We start from the raw sequence: 15,077 nt of genomic DNA, 5'->3' as shown, positions 1-15,077 counted from the left end.
AGCGGATATCGGCTGGGGACAAAGGCGAGACGCCGAGCAACGGATTCGACACAAAGATCCTCCGCGGAAAAGGGACTGGCGAGCAGGTTAGGTCCAGACAGCTGTTCGCCAGCAACTCGTCAAAAATGTTCACCGATAATATGGACAGTCTTGCTAACAGTCAACGATGTTTGCTGGGAAGATCGTACATCGAAAGATCTGTTCACGAATTGAAGAGAAGGAAGTCCTGGGCATTGTCCAGATTGAAGAGAACTATTCAGCTATTTGGTGGGCTAATATTAAAAACAGCTGTCCGCGAGCAAGTCGTCAAAAATGTTCACCTATATTGTGGACAGTCTTGCTAACAGTGAACGATGTTTGCTGGGAAGATCGTACATCGAAAGATCTGTTCACGAATTGAAGAGAAGGAAGTCCTGGGCATTGTCCAGATTGAAGAGAACTGTTCAGCTACTCGGTGGGCTAATATTAGGACAGCTGTTCCCCAGCAACTCGTCAAAAATGTTCACCTATATTGTGGACAGTCTTGCTAACAGTGAACGATGTTTGCTGGGAAGATCGAACATCGAAAGATCTGTTCACGAATTGAAGAGAAGGAAGTCCTGGGCCCTGTGCAGATTGAAGAGAACTATTCAGAAGCTACTCGGTGGGATAATATTAGGACAGCTGTTCCTGAGCAGTTAATGAGCAGTTCATGAACAGACACGAGTGTCTATAGCATTGAACGGCAAGTGAAGAAGTAACTTGCTTCTTCAGTTGCGAAACTAAAGTTGCTTTAAATCAATTTAATCGCGTCTTCAATCAATAGCTAGCTAAGATTACTGAGTACTTTTATCTAGATATGTACATGATTCTCTGATTGATGACCCCAAGCGACACACAGATATCTGACAAATCGCACTATACATCAACTAGCGTGCTCTAGTGTGCTCTGTCTTTGTAAGTACCCCGCGAACAGTTGCCTACAGCCTAGACAAGTCCAAACACAGAAGACCGATCGAGCGAGCAACAGCTCGCGGTCGGCTAGCGACCCGCTCGCTATCCGGAACGTGAACGCGACGGTGTTTCCCTCGGTTCGGCAGTTCCCGGGCAATCGGCGAGCAGCTCGCGAACAATCCTCTTCAGTCTGGACGAGGCCTAAGCGGGCAACGGTGCAGCGTCGCGTCGGGGACGGCCGAAGCGTCGCGGAGTGGAAAAGCGTATCGCTGGAGGGCCGCCGGGCGGCGCAGGGGACACGGGGGTTTAAGGTATTGATCGAGGTTCCCCATCGTGCATGGGGGTGGCTTCGCGCGCGCTGCAACCCCATAGCCGCCGCTGCGTGCTCCGGTCGCCATTACAGCGGCATGGCTCGGTGACGGCGCGGCGACGGTAAAGACAGCCGAACTTCTCGTCCCACGGACCGTGACAGTCCTCTGGGGGAGTCTTTTTCCTTTTGAGGCTAGAGGAGGAAGGTTATCGAACACCGGCGAGTGGGAACGGGAGAGAGACGGTCGACGGTGTCGGCGGCGGAAAGGGAAAACCGGTGAAACAAAGAGGAACAGAGGGAGAAGAGAAACGGGGAGCAAAAGCGAGAGACAGAGACAGAGAAAAAGAGAAAGAGAGAGATAGAGCGAGCAACGTAGGAGTCGCGTGGCGTACCGGGCAGAAAGGTCTGCGTGGTTCGCGGCGAAGCTTCCGGGCAGAGCGCAAGCTCCGAGCTAGGCTTGTTTACATTCGACGAACGCCGCAGAGGAAGCACGTTGCTCGAGGAAAATAATCGAGTGGACGCGGCGCAGCGTGACGGTGCACGGAATCCCCGCAACGGCACGACTTCTCACAGGAGTACCGTAGTCGCAGGCGGTAAACGTGACTCCGGAGGAGGCCGGGATTCGGGAATCGGATCGGATCCACCAATCCATGGCGTTCCTCGGGCGCATCGCCGGTTAATGGACGGGTGAGTACGCTTCGCGCGTTAAGTGCGCGTCGAGTGCCGTTTTCGGTTACGCTTCCCCCCCGTTTCACGGACGCTCGGGCTCGTGGTTTCAACCGGCGACACTCGGATTCCTTGGATACGGGATTTCCCTTTGTGTCTATGGGGTGGACGGCTCGAGCTCTTACGGTGGACGAGTGGACGGGGCAGAGGGAAGATGAAAGTTGCCGTTCCGCCTTTTGTTCGATGGGAACGGTGAAAGTGATCCTTTTTGTGTCCTCCGTCGAAAACGTGGAAACGCGTTCCTTGAGATTCGAGGAATCTCCGCGTCTCTCGACGATTCCGCGTGAAGCTTTCGTTACTTCTGTATTTTTAAAGGAAATGTTAGTAATGTATTAGTAGATCGTTTAATACTCAACGTTTCGTATTGCTTCGGTAATTCCATTCGGACGTTTGTTGAAATAGATCGAGGAACCGCTTGAAATTGGGAACAGCGACCGGTAAGAAATTTGTTTACGCGAGAAAGTAACGGATAAACAATTGGAACCCGTACCGAGATTTTTCCCGCGCTCGGAACTTTAATGACGCGCCCTATATGGCGTCCAGGGAAATGCACGGGAATGACCGGGCACGAGCCCAGCGATCGCATTGTTCGAGGAGGTGCGTGAGTCGAAGGAGCCACCGCCGCGAGAAGGAAACGCTCGGAGATTAACGGAGAGAGCGGGGTCGCGCTACGATCGCTTTATGGCGGACGCGATCATGGCCAATTACAGAATTCATGGTCTGGCCGTGGTTCGGTTTCGCGTTCGAGGCAACGAGCTACGACCAACGGGAACGTCGAGCTCCCGGTGACGCGTCGCCGCGAAGAATGCTCTTTGACCCCTTAACTCTGAACAACCCGGTATTTTCAAATTGCTTTTCGTACAGAAATTTATTCAGGTGCCATATTACTGTACCGTTTTGTCGGATATATCCTCTATGCTTCATTTTCCAAAATTTTTTAGAAGGAAATTAATTTGTCTTTTTATTACAATTATCTAGAGATCAGTCGCTCCTATGTCGATCGTATAGATTATATATTTTTTTCAATATTATTAGTAAGAATCGTTTACACTGCTTCCTACAATTTTTACAAATGCATTACAAATAAAATATTAATAATACAGAGTTATCGAGGAAAAATGCGAAAGAAAATCAGGGTGCAATGGGTTAAGGTAACCTGTCAAATTTTTAGGTAAACAGCGTTATAAACTTCAAACCAATTAGTCTTGTCGTTTAATCGCGAAGCTAAGATTGTTGCATTCGATTCTCAGCGACGAAAGCTTTTCCTTCACATAGAAAAACGAAACCCATTCTTTCCTATCCCATTTGAACACCTTGTATATAACAAGCATTTTCCACAATCAATTTTGCATGAGTTTATGTATGTTAAGCATGCCAGTTACTATGCATACCGAAGCGATGAAAATTTCGTAGATTTCCAAGTCGAAAATTTGAGTTTGGTCTGTGATAGTCTATTCGTGTATTCGTATGATCACTGATGACGAGTTAATTTTTCGGAAATTTTGGATCACAATAGCTTCCGAGTTCTCGCGGTGTTGGCCTACTGCGCCGACGGCAGTCTATCGCAACGGCGACGGACGCTTTCGCGGTCAACGACTTTTCAAGCTAGCAAAACAATTTCCACGCGAGCTTTATCGATCAGCCCGCGAAGCGGTTCGGTCGCGTGTAACGGGCGCATCAGGTACCCGGCGTACGTAACCGCCGGGATAATAACGCCGGGGGTCGAGCTATTTACCCGCGCAACATCCTCCGATTACAGGATAACCGTTCCGCTAATCGATAAGCGAATGCGACAGACGGATCGACGTTAATTAGCGTCTCATACGCTGCGACCTCCACTTCCGAGGTTCGCTCTTGAGCATCTGATGGTTCCATCGATCCATCCTGTTGTTTATTTCATTTGTTTCTTCATCGGTGAATCTTGCCTGAAGGATGATTATGTCGGTTTTCGGACATTTGAGTGTAATTAAAGGATAGGATTTTTGTTTCGGTTAATTGTTTCTGAAATGGTAGAATTTGTGGCATTGAGATTAATTGCTTTTTGGAGTTTTTAATGGCTGGGTGAATTGTTGATTAAATAGTCGAGTTTTTGATATTTGGGTTAACTATTTTTGGAACTGGTAGAATTTAATGTATTGGGATTAATTGATTTTTCAGGAGGTAGATGTTTTAATGATTGGATGAATTGTTCGAATTATTAGAATTTTTGGTATTTGGATTAACTTGAGTTGGCAGATTGATAATTGAATTAGTTGGGACGTAAGATGGGATAGTTGGGTTCTTTTGGTGGTCGTTTTACGAGGACATTTTATAAGTAATATTGTTTTCTAAATGGAAGTTTTAGTATTTACGGTTATAATTTGGATCATGGATATATACGTTATCTTTCCTCGAGTGGTCTGGTATTCTAAGGCAATTCGACTCGGGTTTCCGTAAGTTATTGATAGTTTGAATATAAATATTTAATTAATGGCCGTTTGGAGCACTTACCATCGCTGAACTATTTATCACGCAGCTGATGGTAAGTTATATTTAATCTTATAAACATGAAATTGGAACAGATATTTCACGTTTTTATCGTGGAGTTTATTACATTTATAACCGTATATCAATATAGTTCGCGTTTCTGGAACTCCTTATTTAATCGAGTTTTGTAGGTTAAGTGATGCTATAAATGCTCGAACAGCAGTATATTTGTGACTGTGTTTTCGCTAATGAGAACGAAACTTATGGTTCTTGTTTAATCCAGCCGTCTCGTCGGAGATCTCTTACTAGCCGTCTCGCTTCTATCCTCTTAACTGTCCGCACTCTTCTTCGTTTCTATTTTCTTGTTAGATTAGATTAACAGCATCCTGCACCTTGTACCCTTCACAATACTACATTCAACTTTCTCTTTTTCCTGCTGTTACTTTTCTCCACTCTCCTCCAGTTTTCGTTCTCTTTGTTTCTACCGCAGTTCTCTCTGTTATCTCGATACACTGATATCATCGGTATCCCGAACATCTCTTTTATTTATCATACACGTTGAATCTCGCAGGTTCAAAGCAAAATCCAACTCACAGACTTATCCGTTACATCGATCCATCAAAAACACATCAATTAACAAACGAAGGATATTTCCATGTACCTTAGATACTCCGTGTCCCAAAAACAGTCTACAAAATTTCCAACAAACGATTTCCCAAAACGTCAACTTCCAACTTTAAAATTCGAATCAGAGACTTATCTACTATATCAATCCATCAAAAACACATCAATTAACAAACAAAAGACATTTCTCTGTATCACATACTCCGTGTCCCAAAAACAATCTAAAAATTTCCCCACAAACGATTTCGCAAAATATCAACCATTCTAATTTTAAAATCCGCACAGACTGATCTATTATCTCAATCCATCAAAAACACATCAATTAACAAACAAAAGACATTTCTCTGTATCACATACTCCGTGTCCCAAAAACAATCTACAAATTTCCTACAAACGATTTCCCAAAATATCAACCATTCTAATTCTAAAATCCACACAGACTGATCTATTATCTCAATCTATCAAAAACACATGAATTAACAAACAAAATTTCTCCGTATCTCGCATACTCCGTGTCAAGAAAACCGCGCAGCGATCCTCCAGAAGAAGCACGGTGCTCGAGGGTAAACATTTTTCCCCGCGCGATCGGCGCCCGTGGAGGCGCGCGTAATCGATACCCTCCAATTAACATGTTGCTCAAATTAAAAGCACTTCGGGTCGCGTGCGTTCCCGCGAACCCCGAACTTATCGACCGCGGCGCTATTTACATCGGCGCGGGCCAAAAATCGAGTCAAGGTCCAGCAAATAAAAATCACGGACTCGATCGAATGCTGCGCGCTTACTCGCGGACGCACGTGTACGCGTGCACACGTACACACGAATGTGTAGGGGCACAGACGGTACGCGTTCCTGCGCGTATATACCGGGTGTCTGCGTTCACCGGGCCGTGGCATTGACGGGGCAGACTGCGGATGAAGGGGTTGAAAATGGAAAATGGAAAGGGATGCTCGACCTCCGCGAGCAGGCACCCTTCAGCCTTTCTTCATTCTACTCGCAGAGATCACGAAACGTTGCAGTATGAAAGCAGAAATAAATTTTCCTGTTTCTTGATTGTTTATTCACTGTTTCTGACCACTGTGTTGCGATGATATTTTTGACATTGATTTAATTCTGTATAGGCTCGTGTGACTTTGAAGTCAGACAGCAATATACCAGGTTAAATTGATTTATTTAATTTTTTATTGCAATGACGAACGACATTAAATAATTAATCAACTTTCATAGTGCATAAATTTTATTATAATCGCGAAACAAAATTCCCATAGAGGGTTAAGGGTGGATGTGAATTTTGATTGAGGTAGAATATTTTTTTTGTATGGGATTGATTCTGGGCTTGATGTGTAATCAGTAGTGTATTAATTAGTTTGCAGATGTTCTTCTGTACTTCGATTTTAGGAAGTATTTGCTGACAGTTGGAGAAATTTTGTCTCTTATTAGGAGGTTTCAGTGAATGAGGCGTGGAGTACATGAAATTTATGGGGTGAAATCTGTGCAGTGGAATTATCGAAAACGTGACCTTGACTTGAATACCGCAGTCATAAAATGCGCTTTCATAATCGGGCGAATTTATGTATGCGTAGGGTGTTTCATTTATCTTGATAACCTCAAATACTTTGATTTGTAACGGTGCGAAATAAAGTTTGAGATATATCAGTTTCAAGGATCCATCCAATGAGGTTTCATAAAGTCTCATTTTCCAAAAAATTCCCTCGAAAAGGTTTAGAAAGCTACTTTCCAAACAATCTACTCAAAAACCGGAAAATCTATTCAAAGTCAATTAAAAAACATTTCAAAAACAATTCAAAAACTTTCAGAAAACCTACCGAAAAGCTCCATCCAAATATCAATTCAAATCTTATTAAAAAAACATTTTAAATAATTCAAAAACTTTCAAAAAATTTATCCAAAAGCTCTATCCAAACCTGATTAAAAAAAACATTTTAAAGCCAATTCAAAAACTTTCAGAAAAACTACCCAAAACCACTATCCAGAAATCAATTCAAACTTGATTGAAGAACATTTCAAAACCAATTCAAAAACTTTCAAAAAACCTACCCAGAAGCTCTATCCAAAAATCTATTCAAACCTGATTAAAAAACCATTAGAAACACCCCTCTTTCCAAAAAACCGCCCCGAAAGCATCGAAAAATTCAAAATCCCCGGAAAAAGGTGTCCACGCGTCAGCAACTCTCGCTGCCTGCCATCGATCGCAGCGCGCATCGCGTAGCTGGTCCCCCTTGTTCCTCGCGCGTGCAAAAAGAGCGGTCCGCGGCGTGGGCCAAACATCAAAGAACTTCTTCGCGCAGAAGGACGGGCCGAGATTAAAGCGAGGGAAGCGGGACGAACTTTTCTGGGCCGGCACCGGCGGGGAGAGAGGTTTCGCGTGCGCGGGAGACGACGAGACCGTAAATTCTCGAGGCGAAATCGTCGCGACGTAACGAGCGGACACGACGCGCCGCGTCTCTGTTGACGAGGCCAATAAGGCGGCCGTAAAACTCGGTCGCCTCGTCAAAACAAATCGGCGGGGAACGATAAACCCGGTACGGCAGTCGCGGGGGAAATATATTATTTCTTCCCCGGATTTTTTGCCGAATTCCGCGACGTGTAATTCAGTATTTTCCGGCGGGACTTGCCGGAAAACACGTCGCGGATATCGGGTGGCGGAAAATTTCATCCGCCGCGCGGAAACCGGCGAGGGGAAGACGGCAGATTCGAAGAGAAAGGTGCCCGGTATCGGGCGGTCGTCATAAAACCACGATTATTCGCGTGCGAGCGGCCAATCGCGACGCGAGTGCTTCGCGAGCATCGCGGGAGACGTTCCTCGTGCGACGCGATCGAGTTTTCAGTGAGAGATTCATGGAAAGTTCACTGGGAATCAACTGTTTGAGGAAATATCCCGTTCGAAATGCGCATCGCTGGTAGTCGATCGTAATTTGCTTGGTAATAGACGGTTCTGTTTCGTGGACTCGACGGTTTCGTTGTGAACTGGGGTTGGATTGTGTATGTTCTCACGAGCATCCGTTGGAGTTTGTTGGTTTGATCATTGATGAACTTGGATCAGTATGGAGGTAAGACGGTAGGAGGTATTGAAGGTTTTAGGAATTTGTAAAATGTTTGGAATGTATAAGACTCGTTGGATGAGGCTGGTTCTTGTTTAAGGAGATTGAGACGGTTAGTAGACAGACTTGCTTAAGATCTCTGTGAGATCGTCTAGATGGTGGGGTGTATTAATTAGTAACTGATTGTTCCTTAGGAGAGTTACTTTCCTTTGCTCTAATTACCGTGTGAATTTTATGTTTATAATAGACGCGAAATGTGGAAAGGTAAAAGTTGCGGTAATTAGGTATTACGATAATAAGAATAGTATCGGTTATTGCAACTCGTTGAGATTAGACGAAACGAGTTTCTATTTCATTACTGTTGCTTTAAATTGAATCGAGGAGTATCAAGTTTATAAAGGATCGTATTAATTTTTCCTGCTCGCTCGGGTCGTTAGCTATAAAAGATCGGATCTCCGAAATATTTTCGCTATAAACTCGACAATAATATCGTTATCTCTTTTTACGACGGTTTTCATGGGTCAGCGTTAAAAGTTACCGAGGAGCGTTCGAACAAGGGAAAGTGTGGGAGTTCGGGGATATTAGCGGGCGGGAAGTAATAAAAATTGAACGGCCGTAAAAATTATATAGTTATTCGAAAGTAAGAGACGTCAGCGTAAAAATACTTTCCTTTCTCACCGTGAACCCATCGCAGACCGCGCAAACTCGTCTATCGAGACCGCAAAAACATCTTTGTATTTATCGATCCGTTCTCCGAACAATCAATCAGACTTTCCCTCCGAGGGAAACGGATCGCGACTTCCTTACCCGAAATCAATTAGGGTACATCGAGTTTTATGCTCGCTTCGGGATTACTGGTCGGACTCGATCACGTTTCAAGTGAACATATTCGAAATGTTATTCAATATTTATCTATTTAACACGTTCAGTGCCACGTTATAGTATCTCTAATGAAAATGAAAAATGCTATAACATTTCTTCGATCTTTTATTTTCCTTGTTAGTACAAAATTTGTGTGGAAAATCGAATAAGTTTAGGGTAGTTTCTTTGATTCGTTAAAATATTTGATATTACAACTGGTGCAATATTGGAGCTACAGAGTTCAAAGGGTTAACACGTTCAGTGCACGTGTACCACATGTGGTACACGTTAATTTTTGTAACAAAATATTTTTAAAGGACATGAATAGCTGTATACGTTAAAAAGCACCGAAAACATCAAGAAACGATATCAAAATATATAAAATTAAAAAATTTGAATATAACTTAATATTTTATTTAAAAAATCAATAGAGTTCGTAAGCAAAATATGACCGAAATTTTCGGAGCATTCAACGTGTTGGTCAATGAATGTAAACTTTCAGATTTATCATGAACACAGGAAATAGGTCAATAAATAGACACCACGTTGAATACAACTTTCACTGTTGAAAATTAGAAAAACCTAATTATAAACGCGGAGAGTTAGAAAACTGGAGAATTCAACGATTTCAATAATAGAGAAAAACAGCTCGTGGATAATCTAATCTTAATATGTTCGATAACTAGGCCGTCGACCTTAATTAAGTTCATGAAACACTGAAGAAAGTGTATAGATCACCGACACAGAAGAAAGTATTCCCCTTTTAGAAGGCGATTGAGTTACAGAGTCAATGCCAAAGTAATAAAGGCACAACGAGTAAAACCTCTCTATAGAACATCTCCCGTATTAATCACTCACGTCCTTCCACAATAGATCCATTAATCAGAAATAATCAAGCGACAATGTTCCACAGATTTCAGCCAAAAAACTCTCCAAAAACATCAGAATTAAACGAAAACTCCAGTACTCAAAATAATACGTCAACCCCTTATTTCCACTACATTTACTCAAACAGTCGATTACTCAAAATAATATATTCAATAAAAGTCACTCAAAAACTCAGTAACTCGATATAATAGTTCAATTCCTCATTTCCTTTACAATTACCAGAAAACTCGACGTTTTCCACTACATTTACTCAAACAGTCAACTACTCAAAATAACATATTCCCCGAAAGTTACTCAAAAACTCAGCAACTCGATCCAATAGTTCAATTATCAGAAAACTCGACGTTTAAAGAAGTTTCGCTCGCAACATCCCAATTTCCAATTCGAAATTCCGATCGAACGTCGTCGAACTCCGGCCGATTTCTTTCATTGTTCCCTGAATCGTCGCCCTTCTTCCGCGGTCTGGTGAAAGCTCGCGCGCGGATCGGCCTCGAGCGGACCGTGTCTAACGAGGTATAAAATGACGGTAATAGATCCCGTCGCGATGGCGTTCTTTTTTTCCCCCTGTTCCGCCACGACGACATCGCGTCTGATCGGGTGACGTTCTCCCGTATCAACTTCGTCGGTTTTCCGGCGAAGCTGGATCGCATTCGATCGGCCGGACCCTCGGACCCGTGTTCTGCGTCTCGCGCGTAGAGGAATGCGGGGCTAATTGGTTAACTCTCATCAGACACGATCCAGAATCTTAAAACACCGAGTCAGAGAAAAATATCCCAGTTTTCTTCAAATCTTTGGCTTCCTCAAAACTTTGAAATCTCCAAAAAATCGGCTTTCCTCAGACTTCTGAAATTATAATTCTACTCTGGATTCTACCCTTCACAATCTTATCAATTTTACTTTATATTCCATTCGTGATGACCTCAAATCTCAGAAGATCCAATTCTTTAGGGTCGTTTCTTTCAAGAAATCGAAAGATTCTTGATAACTCGACTGTTTTAGTAGAATCCGATTTTTCCAACTTCTCCGACATTCTGAGACTTCCGCAGACTTCTAATTTTCTAATCGATGTGCTATTTGTCGACAGAGTGGTGCGTCATCAATCGAAACTATAAACGCAGCACTCAGCGGAAATGCGTCGTTGCCCCGCGCCGTGGCGCTATCATTCTCGTCAAAGACGCACAGCACGCGCGAGACCACGGGAACTCGCCGAGATTGTATGCGATTGCGACGCGTCATCCCGGCGACCCAGTTTTTTCCCTCGGAACCCCGCTCCCCCTCCGCCGCCCCGCTTTTTGTCGCGCGCTCACCGTCCTCGCAATTTTTTTCCTCTCCCCTAAAAACCGTGCCACCGGCCGGAATGCCTGAAAAATACCGGGAAACGCGGAAAGCGGATAATATCGGACGGGAAGAACAATGGGGGCTGTAATCATCGTAATTGCTGCGATTATTATCATCCGAGCGCGATACCGCGCCGGCGGTATCTTGCCCAGCGGAGGCTCGACATTCGGATACTGGATTTACGAGCGACGCAACAGCTAGCTCCGCGAAATGGATGTTCGAGAAATCGTTAACGCCGTTCTCGCTGTCGCTACGGTTGGAAAGGCAATTTTTCCAGATGTTACTTTGGCCGGTTCGCCGTATTTTCGTGTGGTCATTTGTTCTGAGCAATTGTTTGAACGGAAAGGAATTTTTAGAAGAGGAATACTTGCGAGATATTCGAGAGATTCTTTGTGTTTCGATGTAGTCATTCGTTTTGTGTAATTTTGTGATCGATAGGAAATTTATTTTTGATAGAATATTTTTAAGAGTTGTTTGGTAGTAAAAAGGAAAGGAAATTGGTTTTATATGGTAGAGCTGAATTTACTCGAATTTATCGCGTTTTATTGGAACTTGAGTATGTAAGTTGAAATTAATAGAGGCATCGGTGATCGTAAAGAGTTCAAGAGTCGAATGTTCGATGGATTTTCTCTCTCGATCGGTGAATAGGGAAAGGAATCTTTGAGGACAAAGGGCGGAAGGGATTTGCGTGCTCGTAATCTACCTGGGAGGAGATTAAATTTCTTATTTTTCGGATACAAAGGAGCGCTTGACTCCTCTTGGCTCGTTTGGAGAACGGATTTTCGTCTTACGAGGCCTTTGTTCGGTAGTCGGCATTGGATAAATACTTTATATGGATCACAACGATTTACTTCCGCTCGGGAAAATGAAACTTACTGATTGCTGGGAAGGTAGATATTCTAGTCGTAAATGCATCTCCATGGAATGAGTAATTTCACCAACAAAAATCATATTCCATGCGCAAGGTGTTCCCATTTACCTTCAATTAACAGGAACATCTCAATAGTCGCTATCAATTGAAACAGTTGAATTTATTACGTTACTACACACCTGTTTTAAATAAAACTAATAATTAAATATCACGTTCTATAGTTTTACTGTGTCAAATCAGGTAGTGACTGAGAGATTAAAATTCGAATCTCAAACTTATTCTAATTTTTATAATTGGAAGTTGGTCACTCTAACTGCTCGGTAGTTTGTCTGAAATATTACGAGCCCAATAGAATCATCTAGCCCTTTTTTATCCCAACACTTCAATATTCAATATTGAATATCAAATTTTATAGTTCTACTACTAAATCAAGTGGCAACAGATTCACCTCTTGAGTGCGAAGGGTTAATAGTACCAAATAAATAGTACCAAGGGGTCGACGGTTAAGGTACACGTGTATCATCCCGAAATCTGGCGAGCATCATCGGCGAGCAACAGAAAGTCATTGGTTCGGTCGCGGGAGGTCGCGGTCTCTCGTGGCAGCGTCGAGCAAGAGGGTCGCGGCGCGGACGGGTCGATGGACGGCGGGCGGTACGTGGGCGTCGCGACGCCGGCGCCGGTACGAAGCTCACAGGTGGTCGCCATGCAGTCTGGCCGTGTTTCGTGTCGAGTGCCGCGGCAGCACCTCGTCGTGCCGGTTTTTCGAGGTCCACGACCGACCGACCGTGCGGCCGGCCGGCCGAATCGATCCGCGCGCTGCCCGTCGCCACCGCCACCGCCGCCGCCACCGCCGCCGCCGCTTCCTGCTTCCGATTGTTGTGACGCCGCGTGCCGACCCGGTGAAACCGGGAACCTTGCCGTTCCGTCGTCCACGACGCAGCCAGGACTCCACGACGCCGTAAGCCGCCCTCTTTCGACCTTAGACAAGCTTCTCCACATTGCCACCCCGTCCTCTTCCCGCCCCTTTACGCGGCAGACACGCTTTATGGCCACGCGAAGGAACCTTGGGATGGGGCAACGTGGTCTTGAGAATGGATACTTATGAGGGGAGGTTGGAAAGAGGTTATCTGGAGGCTGGGGACTGTGTAGTATGGACTGTTGAAGGTGTTTCTGTTGGTTTGACGGTGTTGATGGGGTTTTTGTGGTATTTTTGGTGGAAATTTGAGGATACGTTGTTTTGGGGTGGATAGTTATGAGAAAAGGTTAAGAAGAGGTTATCTGGAGGATGGGGAACGTGTAGGATAGACTGTTGAAGGTGTTTCTATTGGTCTGAGAGTGTTGATGGTGTTTTTATGGTATTTTTGATGGAAATTAGATGATGCTATGTTGTTTTGGGGTGGATAGTTATGAGAGAAGGTTGAGAAGAAATTACTGAAAGGTGGAGTTTACATACGATAGATCATTGATACGATGTGTACAATATTTTCTGAAATCTGAGTATTTTGAAAAATCCTAGCAACCTTTCTAAGAATGCATGAAAGAAGGGATAATTGGAAACTACCTAGAGTCGATTCTCTTTACGAATTGCTGAAGAGATTCTCAGTTCATTAGTACAAGTAAAATTTACATGGTACATTTTCGCAAAATATTGCTGCTTGTAGATTTCAGAATTGAGGAAGATCTGTACATGAAGAACTTCGTCAAAGGGTGCGCCCTAACCTATTCTCACTCCAACCTCAATAATGTTAAATTCCCATTGGTTTCAGTACAAGAAAGCAAATTCCCTATTAACACTAACATCTACATATAAAATAAAATACATCATAAAATCATCGAGTAAGTCATCAATTCTTGTCATACACAATAAAAGAGTAAATTACATAAACAAAGGAGCAAGATGTCATTCATAAAGAATATTAAACATTACATCACTATCAACAAACGATGTAAATACACGACGAGTTCCATTCTCGACGAAAAGTCGCAGAATATTTCTCGCGAGATGTTTTCGGCAATGCCGGCCGAGCGGAGCCCTATCGATCAGATTCGGGAGAACGAGGCCGGGCGGAGCCGGCGCGATGAAGCCGGGTGTGTTTTCGGTCCCGAAGCCCCTCGTACTATCTACGAGCGCACGTCCTCGTGAGTCCTGCCCATTGAGACCTTTTCCTACGATACGTGTTGCTCCGGTGACATCACGCGACTCCTATGCATGCGACCGACCGCTCGGCTTCCCGGGTGAACGAACTCCGCGCTACTTAACTTTGTATGAGACTCGCCTTGAATTATCATGGGAGACCTCGGACCTGAAGAATCCTTGCACTAGACCCAGTATCCTATTTCCTGACCCTCCCCTCTGGAAGTTGCCGGCTTGGAAATGGACATGCGAACAAGTTTAAGAAGACTCATCCCTTTTGGGAAAGCTGCTGTGCTTTTCAAACTTGGACGTACGTTGGAAGTAGAATGGGCTGGGCCTAGGTCAGATTTCGAGTGGATTTTTATAGCTTGAGAAACTGGGCTAGCTCTGGAGTGGTTATAGATTTTGGGTTGCATTACACACGATTCTTCACCTGATTAGAGAAGTAAATTAATTTATAGAATATTGTGGAATGTTAATTTGGAAATATAAGAAAACTATGTTTGAATCATGTCTGACCCATGTGATACTTGAATTTGAATTGAACACTAGGTTAGGCACAAGCTGTGTTTTTCAAACTTGGACGTACGTTGGAAGTAGAATGGGTTGGGCCTAGGTCAGACTTCGAGTTGATTTTTATAGCTTGAGAAACTGGGTTAGCTCTGTTAATTTTATATATAAATTAATTTATAGAATGCTAATTTAGAAATCTAGAAATCTACATTTAGAAATCTAAGAAAACTATGAGTCACGTCTCAAGATGCAAATCAATCTAAAATATATAAATCAATCATTTTAAAATCCAGCAGAATAAGCAAAATTCAGACCCTTCAATCCAAACAACCAACACATCAAAATTCTCAAATC

General features: G+C 43.6%; 1 protein-coding gene across 2 annotated transcripts in view; it reads left to right on the top strand.

Annotated features, from left to right (window-relative positions):
* Positions 1–15,077, top strand: part of OtopLa (proton channel otopetrin-like a) — a 74,048-nt gene that overhangs the window by 4,606 nt on the left and 54,365 nt on the right. Inside the window, exon 1 of one of the 2 annotated variants that reach the window (XM_031983839.2) lies at positions 1,140–1,930. The exons of the other annotated variant lie outside the window; for it this stretch is intronic. The gene's annotated coding sequence lies outside the window, so the exon portion shown is untranslated. Of the gene's footprint in view, positions 1–1,139; positions 1,931–15,077 lie in introns of those variants that run through there. 2 annotated transcript variants of the gene reach the window in all.

Source organism: Nomia melanderi, chromosome 6 (genome assembly GCF_051020985.1).
Source record: "Nomia melanderi isolate GNS246 chromosome 6, iyNomMela1, whole genome shotgun sequence".
Taxonomy (NCBI): Eukaryota; Metazoa; Arthropoda; class Insecta; order Hymenoptera; family Halictidae; genus Nomia; species Nomia melanderi.
Note: the sequence above shows the minus strand (reverse complement) of the source record. Positions and strands in the feature narration are given on the sequence as shown.